This window comes from Neofelis nebulosa, chromosome 10 (assembly GCF_028018385.1).
Source record: "Neofelis nebulosa isolate mNeoNeb1 chromosome 10, mNeoNeb1.pri, whole genome shotgun sequence".
In the NCBI taxonomy this organism is placed as follows: domain Eukaryota; kingdom Metazoa; phylum Chordata; class Mammalia; order Carnivora; family Felidae; genus Neofelis; species Neofelis nebulosa.
This window is the reverse complement of record NC_080791.1, coordinates 12,950,249-12,964,592: the sequence shown is the minus strand read 5'-3', so window position 1 is coordinate 12,964,592 and position 14,344 is coordinate 12,950,249. Positions and strand designations below refer to the sequence as shown.

The window sequence follows — 14,344 nt, the reverse complement described above, 5'->3', positions numbered from 1 at the left end:
TGGAGGGCTACACCCATGTCACCGGCCCGTCCCAGGGGCAGTGAGACCCCAGCGTGCAGTGCCTGGGGCAGCGCCCAGCCCCTAGCAGGCACAGGCGAGGTAAGGTCCCTCCTGTTCCCGTCCAGCTCAAGCAGCCTTTGAGTCTAGACGTGCAATCCCGGCGACTTGGGGTTTCCGGATGTGCAATCAATCTGCACAAGTTTCTGACCAGAAACCTCATTCTACCCCAGGCTCAAGGAACACCGGCTCTATGTGCTGACGTTTGGCTTCTCTCCCCGTTCCCCATTCTGCCTCGGCCATGCCTGACCTTGCTCTTCCCCAGTACCTCTCTCCTCTGGGGCCTCAGAGCCCCATCCCCGCCAATAATCCTGGCTCTTGGCTGCCCCACGCCAAAGGCAGATGGTGTTGAGTAATGGGGCTTCTCCCTCGGTTGGATGGGCCAGCGTCAGCAAAGCTGACTTCAGCATCACGCTGGCATGCGGCTTTGGAGCTTAGCGCTTTCTCTTCTTCACTGTCTGGGTGGGGAAGGGGGAGGGAAGCAGGGATGACTGTTTTGGAATCTTTCCTGAAGCTGAAGCTGGGGTATTTGTGGGCAGATTGCATTCTGAGCCTCCAACTTCCCTGCCATTGAACTTCCCCGAAGACATCTCTCTTTGTTTGCCTGTATTTCACTCTGTCGGTGTCTAAAAGGCTTCTTCCATTTGCTTTTATATATTCATTTGAAATGACTCCTCCAATATTTAATCTTTATCAGAACCTGGAAGCCTGGTATTTATTTTGCAGGTCAGTTGCTCATCCATTTTCCTTGAGGCCTCTGGCAGGAGGCTGGAGAGCCCCGCGCCCCCGGGGGGTGCTGCCATCAACATTAGTCCTGGTGACAGCAGGACAAATCAAAGCACTGCAGGCTACCAGGGAGAAGATAAATCTGGCAAAAGGCTAATGAGTAAACTGTGGCTGTGGCAAGAGAGGGCCTTCAAGAGTTTCCAGGCCTCCTTGCTGTGGGCAGTGGGTCATCTTCCTGGGACTGGAGTGAGGGGCATCTGGTTGGCATGGGTTGGGTTCCTCCAGACTGAGGCGGCCGGGCTCCAGAATTTTTAACCCTGTGGGCAGTGGCGAAGGATAGTGAGAAAGGAGATATGAACTCCTCAAAGCATATGGCATCTCCCATGAGAGAAAAGCCCAGGAGTATCCTACTTGTGGCATGAAGGATTGGGGTTAGACACATGAAGGGATTGTTGGAGAGTAAGCCTTGAGCAGATACCTACGGAAAGTGGTGAGATACCTTTCCTTTGTAGGTCCAGGAGCACATTCCCGTCGGAAGGACGATGGTCATCTGTTTCATCTCCAAACACATACCGAACGCGTCCTTTATTCGGGGACCCTACGGGGTCTCAGAATAGAAAGATGGTGTCTGCTTGAAAGGAACTTAGAGGGGGAGACCCAAGAACCAGGATGGCAAATGGGGGTCTGTGTCCTAGTCAATTCTGTCAGGTTGGAAGTAGTTGCTTGGAGGCTCGTGCTAAGAAAAATTGGAAAGCCTCGTCTAGGTTCAGGAAGAGAGCGTAGAAGACAAACGTCATTTAGCGATGCCTGCACTGGGTGATGGTATCTGCTGGCCAACGCTGCCAAGGTAATGGAGCATAGTGGGCTCAGTGAAGATGTTTTTTTCCAGCATCTCACGTGCCCAGGCCTGTGCTAGGAGCTTGGGAGGGGGAGATGAGTCTTGAAGCAGACTCCGGTCTAGTGGGAGAAATACAGGACACAGTGATGAAAAACGCTGTTATCCGCACCTGTCTGAAATCCTCGAAGGTGGGGGTGCCCGAGGAGCTCACGGAAAGGAGAGGAAGGCGGACCGCAGTTCTCAGGCGCACTTCCCGGAGTGGCGAGAAGAGGGACCCAGCTAGGTCTACCTGGAACATCAGTATTCCACCATCAAAAGCTGTTCTTGATGAGCAGGTGAGAAAGGAGAGACCAAGGAAGACAGCGAAGCCCAAGTGAGCCGGTTTGTTCTTCCTACTTTTAGCTCTCTCCGCCCCCTTTTTCCTCAGAAGCCTCTGGGGCAGAGGGGGGTGGTGGGGCCAGTTGGGGGCGGGGGGGGGGGGGGGGTGCTCCCAGCCCGCCTGAGCTGGTGCATTTCAAAGCGCTGCCTGGGTGGAGAAGCTGTTCCGAGAGAAGCAGCGGTGTGACCCTGCTCTTGCAGGCATGTGATGAATATTTCATAGCCCAGATGTAATCCTGTCCACAATTTTCTCTCCTTCCGGCTCGCCAGCACCCCTCTCCTCACGGTCCTCCACCTCTACCCCACCCCAGTCCCCAACCGTTCCCAAGTCAGGAAAATCAGTCAAAACATTTATCAAGAATCGGTATGAACCAGCCAAGCGCTGTGAAGAGCTAATCTGTGCAGAGCTAATAAGAATGAACAAAGTCACCACAGACTTCGCCATGGGCATCGCTGATAAGGATTTGTCAGAAGAATTGCAGGTAAGATCTGAACAGCCCCGGGAAGTGGAATGCAAATGCCTGGCTTCCCATCCTCTCTCCGCATGCCCCCTTGGAGCAGACTGGAGCCTTGAGAACAGAGGCAGAAACTCACCCAGGAGCGGGGCAGGCAGGCAGGCCCGGCTGGGACATGGAAATGTGGAAGGAGATGAGCAGAGCCAGCCTGAGCATGCACCAGGATGGGGAGCAGGGGCGGGTGGGCAGTCGAGGGAAGGGGAGGAGGAGGAAGCCAGGAAGACCTTCCGTGTTCCCTTCCTTGGCACAGGGAACCCGGTAGGCAGGCGGTGTGCTGAAATCAGATGGAGAAAATAAGATCCCACCCACCTGGAAGCAGCCGAGGACCGCAGGAGGGTTTTGAGAGTGCCCACCTGGAAAGCTGATGCTGTAAGTGGCGGCCGGCGGGAGGGCGGCAGAGTTGCACAGCCATGGGGATGAATCCCAGTTCGAATGGTCTCCAGCCGTTGGGACCTTGAGAAAGTTACTGAACGTCCCCGAGCCTCAGTCTTCTCCCCGGTACGACTAGTACTACTTGCTTCCTGGGGCCACGTGTGAGGGTGACATAGGGTAATGTCCGTATGGGCATGGCACAGTGCCTGGCACAGAGGAAGGCTCCCACATGTTAGCTATTATTTTAGTTTTAGTTTTAGGGACAGTTCTGCCTAAGAACCTGTGAGCTAGTGGCATCAGCACACTATACGGTCACAACCTCCCGATTCTGTTATAGCACCAAAGCAGCCATAGATGGAACAAGCGTGGCCGTGAATCAATAAAGCTTTATTTATAAGAACAAGAAGCCAGCTGTGGGTGTGTGATGGTCTGTGGGCCATTGCTCCCCATCCTGGGTGTAATTGATTTTCAAACTACTCAGTTGGCAAGTCTTGTAGGGACATCAAAGGGAGGCCACGGGTCAGGCTGCCTTTGAGCCAATGTGCCTCCTGCAGAGGCTGGAGGGAGCTGGAGGAGTGAGACCCCCAGTTTGCAGACGCTGTGCTGTAGGGCATGGGTGGGGGGCAAAATCTAATATATCTCTGAGAGGATTTCTCTATAAATGAGACATTACTGCCCTGACTGCGTTATATGTTTCCCTCTATGCATCTTCACTGCAAAGTTTATTGTGGGGCCGATGCATTTTTACTGCATCTCCTAAAAGTAGACACATTTTCATCTTTTTCTTGAAATACATATCGTTAAATCTCTCTACCAATTCCTTCTGGCTTATTGGACTTGGGAGCAAGCTGTGAAGAATGATTTGTTTTCAGGCCACAAAGCCACCCCCAAGACAGGCCTCTGTCACACCCCTACAGCCACGGGGGAGAATGGAGGTAGGGAGGGCGGGAGGCTTTGGTGGGGGTTGTAAATGAGGTTTTTGAATAACATTGGTTTCTATTCCCTCACATGTTTTAAAACCTGATAGTTTTCTCAAGTGCTGAACTTGCCACTCTCCCACTGCAATAATATTGTCTCGCATTTGTGTGGGGCTTTACGGCTTAGAAAATGCTTTCAATCTATGTATTATCTTTTGGTCTTCACCACCACCCCGTGAAGTCAGTAGATGGGGAAAAATCATTCCTGGGCCACAGAAGGGATAACTGAGACTCAGAGAAGCAAGTCTAGGACCCTTGGACACTTGTTCCAGATCAGAAGAGGTAACGGGGGTGGGGGGAGGGGGGGTGTGGCGGTAGTAGGCGGATATGCCCCGCAAAGATGTCAGGTTCTAATCTTGGAAGCCTGTGAATGTTTCCTATTTGGAAAGAGGGTCTTTGCGCATGAGCTTCCGTGAAGGATTTTGAGATGGGGAAGTCATCCTGCATTTTCTCAAGGGGACCCTAGCTGCGATCGTAAGTGTCCTTATAAGAGGGAGCCTGCGGGAGATTGTACATGTGCACAAACACACACGCACACGCACAGCAATGTGAAGACAGAGCAGGGAGAGACTTGAACATGCTGGCCTTGACGACTGGAGGGGTGTGGCTACAAGCCAAGGAGTCCCAGAAGCCACCAGAAGCTGGAAGAGCCAAGGCACAGACTCCTCCCCACCCCTGCCCCGCCCTGAAGGACACCTTGATTTCAGCCTAGTGGTGTTGATTTCAAAGGTCAGACCTCCAGAATGATGAGAGAATACGTTTCTGTTGTCTTAAGCCACCCAGTTGGCCCTACTTGTTACAGAAAGAGCAGCTACAGGACACTCGCACAGGCAGCAGGGCAGAAGCTGGGAAGCCAGACCATGTCTGTGGGGAGTCAGACACAGGTCTCCCCACCGCAAACTCCACCGCACCATCCATCGGCTTGGGGAAGGGCCCCTCCCTCAGAAGAAGGGTCAGGTTGGTAGGGATGATGCTGAGCTCAGCCAACCAGTTGATATTACCTGGGCCCTCACTGGGCTGCTTGGAACTGTGGCCTTAGCTGAGAAGTGGAAGCTGTGGCCCATGCCCTCAAGACGTGCACAGGCTGGCTGGGGAAGCCACACACGGAGGCACGAAACAATTAACAAATGGAACAGGACAGGGCATGATGAAGTACCTGCCTGTGAAATAGGCACCTTAACTCCTGACTGTGTCAAGTTTCTAGCACAGGCTGGAAAGTGCTCTGGCTTCTCTGTAGATGGTCCAGGCAGAGGACCTAACACCCCATGACTCCTGTGTTCCCCCAGGGACTCTGCAACGCTTTGTGTTAAGCATACTGTTGGTGTGAAAGTACTCTGTAATGTAGGCGCCTGCTTCCTGTAGTGAGAACAAAAGTGGCCACGTCCAGGCAGAATCAGCGACCCCATGCCAAATGTCCGGCATCCCTGTCCTGAGCTTTCCTTAGGGGTGGGGATGGGGAGGATGACATTAGGTGTGGTCTCAAGAGGAGATTGGGGCAAGAAAGTGAAAATAAAACAGAATTGATTTCTTGTGTCTAATAGAGTTTTTCTCTTTCGTTTTTTCCTGAAACCACATTTGGCATATGTAATAAGACGCTGTCTGAAGCCGCTCCAAGGAGTTGGAACCTAACGGAAGGAATGGGATGGGAGACCTGGCTTCATTTGAATTTTCCCCAGAGCTAGCAGCCTTCCTCCCAGAGTCCCAGGGAGGGAGGGGCTCAGCCTCACCCAGCGAGGACCGCCCTGACGTCCACCCACTTGACAGCCAGTTAGGACAGCCCACCCCTCTGGTCCACCTCCTGGAAAGTGGGCATAACTTCAGGTTGAACCCGAAATGTAAATATCCTAATTGGCATCTTATTAGTACAAGCAGAAAAGCCCATTGTTATGGAAGAGAAATCTCCCAATCCCCCACCAATTAATCTTTAGCTACAGGAGGCTCGTGCTCACCATATCAATGGGAGCTGGGGCTCAGGAGTGAGCTGCGGAAGAGGGGACAGTGACAGCAGCAGGTGTGACTGCAGAATCTCGGAGCTGGAGAACACCGTCCTCATGGGGTTAATAGTCTGGCCACCCCCTGGGGAGTGTCCCTACGGTGAGAACATCTGCTGGTGGTCCATCCACAGGGAGGCTGCCGTGGAGGAGAGGACACGGGTGGTGGAGGATTGTGGTGGACATTTGTTTTGTCCTTTCCTTTGTGGGGCCTCTGCAGCATCGAGCTGCTTTGCTAGTCGTATGGGGATTCCCCGTCATTTGAGTCGTGGCGGGAGGCAGACTGTGCTTTCCTCTGAAGGAATGGAAAATTCCCACTACTTGCTTTCCAAGCAGGGCTCACATATGCCCCAGGCTGGGCCAATCTGGTGCTCCCACTCTCAGCTGACCGACCCAGGAGGCAGATGGTGGCAGAGACATGTGATTCCAGTGACGGCCACTAGTGAGATTGCTGGTCCCATCCGTGGGGTAGGAGTTCTATTCTGTGACCCGATTTTGCTGGTGCTCCTGGCCGCAAAGTCTATCTTCCCTTTACCCATTTTCTTTCTTTAAAAAAATTTTTTAAGTTTATTTTAAGAGAGAGAGAGTGAGTGCACTAGCAGGGGAGGGGCAGAGAGAAAGAGAGACAGAATACCACCAAGTAGGCTCTGCGCCAGCAGCACAGAGCCCAATGGCAGGGCTTGAACTCACAAACTGTGAGATCATGACTTGAGTGGACATCAAGACTCAGACGCTTAACCAGCTCACCACCCAGGCGCCCTTCTGTCTTCCCTTTGCCCATTTTCTAAGCCTCATTTTCTGATGACCTTCCTGATAACTGGGAACCATTGGACATCTTTTAAATAAATTCATTTTCTGCTTAAATCTGCCAGGAATCTGTTCTGTTGCTTGGAAATAACACACCTGACTACAAAACTACATTTTATGGGTCAGAACAAGAGGTGAGGAGGGAAGTTCAGATTTCTGGAGAGGCTGGCATGGGCTGATCTCAGAAATTGTTTCATTTGATCCTACAAGACCATTTGAAACATCTACTGAATCATTTCCTTTATTTTACCAATGAGGAAGCCACGGGCACAGAGTGTTGGCCATCTGTAGGTGGTAGAACTGGGTTGAAGCCAAGTAGCTGTGCTCCATTTCTCTGGGTTCCTCCTCTTCCTCCTCCTCTTCTTCTTCTAATGTTTATTTATTTTTGAGAGAGAGAGAGACAGAGCTCGAGAGGGAGAGGGGCAGAGAGACAGAGCCAGAATCCGAAGCAGGCTCCAGGCTCTGAGCTGGCAGTACAGAGCCAAAGGCAGGGCTCAGACCCACGAACCATGAGATCATGACCTGAGCCTAAGTCAGACGCTTAACCCATGGAGCCACCCAGGTGCCCCATCCCCGTCTGGGTTCTTGCAGAGGACCATGCTGCTGGAGGTGCCCTGGCTAAGCAGAGTGGGCTTTGACCTATTGGAACATATCCTTCTCTGTGTGGGTCATCTCTGCTCATCCTGTAAGGCTTTGAGATACACTTTTCCTGGGAAGTTCTCCAGGATCTCCTACCCTCAGGTCAGACTTCTGGTCCTCCTCTCTGTTCCCATGGTGTGCAAGATGGTAGGCTTTCCTAGCGTGGATCCTGCTACTTAAGCGCATGCCACTTAAAGACGCAGCTCCTCCAAGATGCTGGATGCTCGTCGCCTTTTCCAGGGACGGAGAGAGACCAAGAATGAGGTTTTATCTTATTGGGTCTTCTAGCGTTAGCATCTGACACAATGCCTCACCCTCCATTTGGTGCTTAAGACATGCTTATCAAATTAAATTAATAATGACCCAAGTCTGGGGAATACTTTAAACTGAATATCCCTACAAAATTTTTCCCTACAACAGGCACCACCTGATCCAATAGGGGGAACCCTCCCCCCCTTTGTTTTTTAATGATAGAACCCAGAGACAGGAATGATCAGTCTGTGTATAGACCTCTTCCCTAATTAGGCTCTAAAAGTTCAAGGACCAATTGAGGGCTCCTCATTCCCTGTATGCCTCCTTTGGTCTCAAGGCTGCTCATTAGTGAACACCTGCTGAGGGGCTAAGGTAGTGATGGTGGCTGCACCTGCCCTGTCTCCATCCTGTCCTACCACTGGCTTTGTAGTGGGTCACATGCTTGGCTGTACGTGATAGTAAATGCCCAGGGTTCATTCCACATCTCCTGTTTCCCGCAAGTGTCTCCTGAGAATGACCCAGCTTGATGCACTTTTCTGGAATGTTAGTTTTAAGAAAAGATACTAGGGTAAAGGTCAGCAGCTTGCAGATGGATGGTGAGGGTGGTTGGGGTGCTTCCCATGGGCTCAACCAGGCCTCCAGCTCCCATGTGGAGCTATATTAACAAAATGCTGATTGGAAGAGACATCTTGCCTGTGGGTGAGCTGCCTGAGCCACTTGGCTCCAGGAGGCCATATTTGTATTCAGAACAACTTGGATCAGGTGAGTACTCCATAAACATGACTCAGAAGACCATTCTGGACCACCTGTTCTGCATCAAGGGGTGGCCTTGGGAGTTAGCTCTTGTCTGAGAGAACTTCCCTCCATTTCATTATAAAACTTGACTTTCTGTGGCCCAAGGTCCCCACCTGCCTGGAGCTCAACTGACTGAGGGGGGAGAAGACTGCCCTTGGATTGTTCTCATCACTAAATAATTTCCAGCCAGCTATGTGGGAGCCTCGGAACCACGCGAAGTGTTGTCTGGAGAAATCTTGCCCAGATATAACATTGAGACAACATTTAAAACCTCATTTAAGTGAACACAAAGAGAGGGCTCCTGGGTAAAAGAGACTTAATTAATCTCGTTTCTGTGTAGATACTTTTAATTAAATGTAACTCCACATTCCTTCCAAGTAGATTGGAAGGGCCGAGCAGCCTTGCAACTTGGTGGGGCTGGGTTGAGGGAGGCCAGCAAGTGGGTTCAGGCAATCAGAGATGCTGTGGAGGTTGGAAACCCAGGATGTGGCCCTGCCTCCTCCCTCTCTCCATCCCTGAAGCTAAATGTGCCTCCAAACTTTAGTCCACCTTCCCCATCATCTCTTGGGTGCCTCCTTCTCTTTTCATTCCACAGCATCAGCTCTAGTGCAGGCCCTTGCCATTTCTCTCTTTGGAATGCTGGACAGTCATCTCCTAACTGCTCTCCTCTCCTCAATCCCTTTCCATCCACCCTTAGTCAGTTCACCCGTTCACCTCAGTCAATCGCTGAATGACTTCTTAGAACCCCAATTCCATTTGGATGTGACTCTCCTGGTTAAGAACTCAAAATAACTTCTGCTATTCTGATTAAACAGAAGCCCTTGCTCTTGGCATAGCCAGAATATGGTATCTCAGAAGGCTGGTCAAATTTAAGAGTGGCTGTAGTGTCTGGAGAAGGAGACGAAGTGGGGTGGGTCCAAGAAGAAATGTCCTGAAGAGAAACAAACCACAGTCAGAAAGGCCATACACAAGTCAGTCTGAAGAGTCTGGGCATAGCTGGGGAGTTTGGACCCGGGGCTACAGGAACTGAGGAGACGAGAAGAGAGGCAGAGTTCCAGTGGCAGGTGAAACCCTGAGAAATTCCAGGAGGCTGTGAGAGGTTAGCCACAGGGGATTCGTATAAGATAATCTGCTGTCTTGGGCAGAGAGGAGGGACTAGTTGGGTGTGGACTAAGAATAACGTTATGGTGGCAGCAGAGGCCGGCTGCTCTCAAGTACCAGCTTCCTCTCCTGGTCCCAGTGCATAGTTCAACAGACATCTCTATCCTCCCCAACTCCTCTACAAATGAATGGGACCATTTCACTGAGTGTTGGCCAGTGAGATGTGGCTGGAATCGATGCATGCCACTTCCAGACGCAGCCCTGAAAAGCTCTTACGGGGTCTTCCACTCTATCCTTTTTGCCCAACACCTGGGTGGATGAAGTGGGTCCAGGGGAGAACTCAAAGGCAGAATGACTTTAGATAAATGGCCCCTGAGTCCGCCTCTCCTCTCGTCTCTGCTGCCATTTTGGATTGTGACACGGTTGGGAAATAAACATGCACTATTCAAGCCCCTGAGACTTGGGGACTGTTTGAGATAGCACTTAGCCTCTCCTGACTCGTGCAATAGGTATCCTGCCAGGAGGGACACCTAGAAGAAAAAGAAGCATGTAGACTTTACCGCAGTCAGCCCCTCCAGTGGGGGCCCTTGAAGATTGCTCCACAAGGAGAGGGCCACCTGTCAGCGTTATCGGTATCTCTCGGCCCTGCCTTCCTGCTCCTCTGTAACCCTGAGGAGGTCCCTGATGACCAGGAGAAGAAGAAGCCTGGGCCAGGCCCTGCCTTGCTAGGGAGGGTTGCCATACTGTAGCGGTCAGATTTCCGCTGTGATAATGCTGCAAAACTACAGGTTTTCAACAAGCAGTTCTATTTCTCACTCACAGGTATGTTTGTTGACGAGGGTGGCAGGCCTGCTCCGGGCTGAGGACCGTGTTCAAATCTGTTCCACGTGTCTGTAATTCTGGGATCAGCAGCCTCATGGCAGATGGCAGAAGCAGCAAAACCACTGAGCCAAACTGCATAAGCACACTTAAGCTTCTGCTCATGATACATCTACCAACATTTCATTAATCAAAGCAAGATGCAAGCATCGAGCCAGTCGGGTGGAGATGTTTACTCTGTAGACGGTGAGCCATGGCAGAGTAAGAAGGGAAGAATGGTGGACAAACCACGTACTGTACCACAAGCCCCATCTCCGACAAGGTGCCGGCCCGCCTAAAATCCAATGTCCCTGGGCCTGAAGGACTGTTTGTTTAAGTGAATGATGCGAGGGGCTTCAGAGATCTGGAAGGATTGCCCGGCTGTTTGGGGCAATGGGAAGGGAAATTGGAGTCAAAAGCCTTAGTTTCTTGTCCCAGCGGCTAAGTGACCACGAACCTTTGGCAAGTCACTTGTCTCTAAACAATTTACTTATCTGGGATGAGAGAGGTAGGCAGGGTGATGTCTTTGTCCTTTCAAGGTCATACCCCTGGAGACCCTAAGAGACCTCTCTCTGTGATCCTAAGCCACGATCTCTGAGATCCTATTGTCTGCAAGTCGGGCAAAGCCCCGGCACAGAATCTGGGAGAAGATGGTTTTTGCAGAACCCTCCCCGGAGGGACAGTGGGGAAAAGAGGAGGCGGGGAGAAGACTCAAGTATATTTCTCTGTGCACTTCTAAAAGCCCTTAGATCAGGCTGCTCAGGGCCTGATAATTTTTCCATTAAGAGGAAATAATTTTCTGGGTCTGTTTTGGTTGTATTTATCTGCAGTTGACAGCATCAGCCGCTGCAGCCGTGACATGCCGCCTGTCCCCCAGACCAGGCATGTACTTGTGGGGAAAAGAGAGGGGCAGAGGTCTCAGTGTCTCCTGGCCTGGACAAAGGGAGCAGGCAGCCACAGCAGGACCCCGGGGATACATCTCAGATGACCCGGCTGTGACCTCAGCCACCTCCCACTCCATTTTCTTCCCTGAAAAAAGAAATGTAAACAATAACCCAACTAAGAAACCCACCACTGTGCTATCTCCGCCCCGGCCCCCACCTCCTGCCTATCGCTTCTTCTAAGCCAGCTTGACAATAACCATTCATCACAAAAAAGAAAACAAAGTACGGAGAAACAAAAACCAATCTAAGGCCGCAAATTGACGTCAAACTTTGAAAAATGGACTGTGAGACGGCGGTACGGTGAGCTCTTTCTACTTTCCAGAGCAGACGGGGCTGGGCACCTCCTGTCACAAACCCTCACGATCCCAAGTTCAACTTGGAGGTGACTACAGTCCAGGGAGCAGATCTGACTTTCTGAGGTGACATTGGGATGAGGAGGGCTGTTAGAGACCAGCAGGGATCGCGGCAAAGGAGAGTCACCTCTGATGTTGAGAGGGCGTATGCCCACCCTGGGTGAGGGTCTTGAGTGGGTTTGGGCGGGGGAGAGGGTGGTGCTGGCTCTGTGCCATCCTTCTGGATTCTGCTCCCTGTAGAGCTGGCAGATTGGCTTCAGGAGACACTGAGGAAGGAACAAATCCCAGATTTTCATACTTGGCACTTGCGCGTACAAAGGGCTTTACCAAGTTCAAAGCGTTTTCATGGGCATGATCTTATTCGAGCAAACCTGGGATACACACGGAGCAGCCTATGCCGTTTGCACAGCTGAGGGAAGTGAGGTGTGAAGCAGTCTGTGACTCACCCGAACTCACACAACTTTAAGTGACATGGCTGAACTTGAACCTAGGTCTTCCTGGCTCCAGAGCTGACGATCTTTCTCTTTGGGATACTTTGAGCTGGCAGGAAGGAGTATGAGGCATCACCATACTATCACTGACTGCGTTTGTTTTATTTTGGGAAGGGGAACCTCCAGGCCAGGGAGGAAAGCTGACTTAGCCACAGTCATGGGTGGGGGTTCTGGGTCCAGCCTGGTGCTCCTGATCCCTAACCAGGCAGTGACAGCGTATGGCTGTGAAGTCTCAGTGAAGACTAGGAATTCTACCATGGGATTCCCCTGGGAAGCACCTGAGACCATTGGTGGGGGCCAGATGGGACAGTTTGCTCCTGGGCTTTGTCTGGGGTCATAGTACCGATTTGTCCTCTAGACCAGGCCTGAGGCAGCTATAGGATGACGGAAGTCTGGGAGGAATGGCACCTGGCTCCCAGCTAATAATGTGTAAAGAAGGGTTGTTCTGTCCTCTCCGAAAGCCGCTTTCTTCCCTCCCTTCTCCTCCTCTTGGAATCATCTACCTACTCTCGAAGACTGTCACCCCGTGCCCTTGGCCTGTTCTTTTTTTTTTTTAAATATGAAATTTATTGTCAAATTGGTTTCCATACAACACCCAGTGCTCATCCCAACAGGTGCCCTCCTCAATGCCCATCACCCACTTTCCCCTCCCTCCCACCCCCCCATCAACCCTCAGTTTATTCTCAGTTTTTAAGAATCTCTTATGGTTTGCCCTTGGCCTGTTCTAAGATGCTCAGGACTCCCTAGGGCCCTAGACTGGGTCTTATCCAGTCAAGGAGCACCAGATACTGTGGGCATCCCCCAGCCCCTCTCTGCCTACCAGCAGGCTCTCTTCTCATGATCCATTTCCTCAGGGCCTGCACTCTGTGAGAGGATCCAGCTAATCTGACAGGCTTAGTGAAGGCAGACTGCCTGGGTTCAAATCCGGGTTCTGGCACGTATTAGCCCCGTATCCCTGGGCAAGTTAATTAACCTCTCTTAGCTTCTGTTTCCTTATCTGAGAAATGAGGGTAATAATACTTACTTCATAGGGTTATTGGGAGTTTTAAATGAATGTGTGTAAAGAATTTAGCACAATGCCTGAAGCATAATAAACATTCAAAAAATGTTAGTTATTTTTAGTTTTTAAACCTATTTGTGCTCCTGTCTTGGTGGAGGCTAATGACTCACTCCAAAGTTAAAATAGATGTGTTTTTGCGGAGATCTAGTTGAGGAAAGGGCTTACCAGAGAGGTATGGCGGTATTAGCCCCCAGGACACTCCTCCGTGGGAGAGACCCCTCCTGAGTGGTGGAATCGCCCAGTAACCCCCCTCAGGGCGCGTCGCAGGATCCAGACGTGGATCACGAGCTGGACGTTCGGATCTATTTGCCACAATCCTCATTTGAACTAGAACTCACACCGCTCAACTGAAGCATGGACCAAATGGTTGTAGAACCACAGCCAGGTGACAAAGGGGATGTGGGTCGGGGAGTGAAGCATGAAGTGTAACAGGTCCCCAAGGTCTTGGTGTCATCTCAGCAGGGCAGTCGTCACCTGATGGCAAAGCTCACAGGTGACTGACACTCCAGGACTTGCCCCCACCCCCATCTATTAATAGTGTGATGTTGGAGAAGCTATTCCCTGTCACTGAGCGTCTGCTTCCTCGCTGGGATAAAATCAAAATTGATAATGTACATAGAAAGCACTTTATAAATGACAAGTGAATGTATTTTCTTTTTTCTTTTCCTTCTTTTTTTTTTTTTTTGGCACAGCTGTCATTTGAAATCAAGTAACTTCAAGATTTGGAAAATCTTGGAAACTCTAATACTTTGGAGCTCTGTGGCCTTGCTGTTCTTGTCTGAGCTGTGGTTGTGCAGAGCAGAGATCCCTAGAAGGACACTCAAGCGTGTGTGAAAAGTGGGGAGAGGCGGTGGACGAGCCACAGAGCCACAGGTGCCGAGAGGAGGGGCCTCAGTGCTGCCAGGCTGTGTGGGGAATTCAGGTAAAGGGGAGTCTGGGGTCACAGCAACCCCTGGGAACTGCTTCTCTGTCCCCCTAGGGCAGCCTGATTTTTCTCTCAGCATCGGCTTTTCTGTGTGCACCTGCTCTGTATTCTCCCCAGTCGGCTCGTACTGCTTACTCACCATTTCTGCTCACCTGTAATTTCATACTGATTACACCCATGCCTCCCCAGTCTCTATGCAAACCTTCTGCTGTACTACCTGCAACCACCAATGGCAGTTTTTCCTGTGTCTTTGCTCAAACACCAG

General features: G+C 51.1%; 1 long non-coding RNA gene across 1 annotated transcript; it reads left to right on the top strand.

Moving 5' to 3' along the window:
• The first annotated feature begins 2,116 nt into the window (after nucleotides 1-2,116).
• Nucleotides 2,117-6,984, top strand: LOC131488483 (uncharacterized). The gene is made up of 3 exons (XR_009250228.1): nucleotides 2,117-2,481; nucleotides 4,045-4,145; nucleotides 5,456-6,984. It is a non-coding gene; the product is annotated as an uncharacterized LOC131488483 (long non-coding RNA).
• Nucleotides 6,985-14,344: the final 7,360 nt, after the last annotated feature.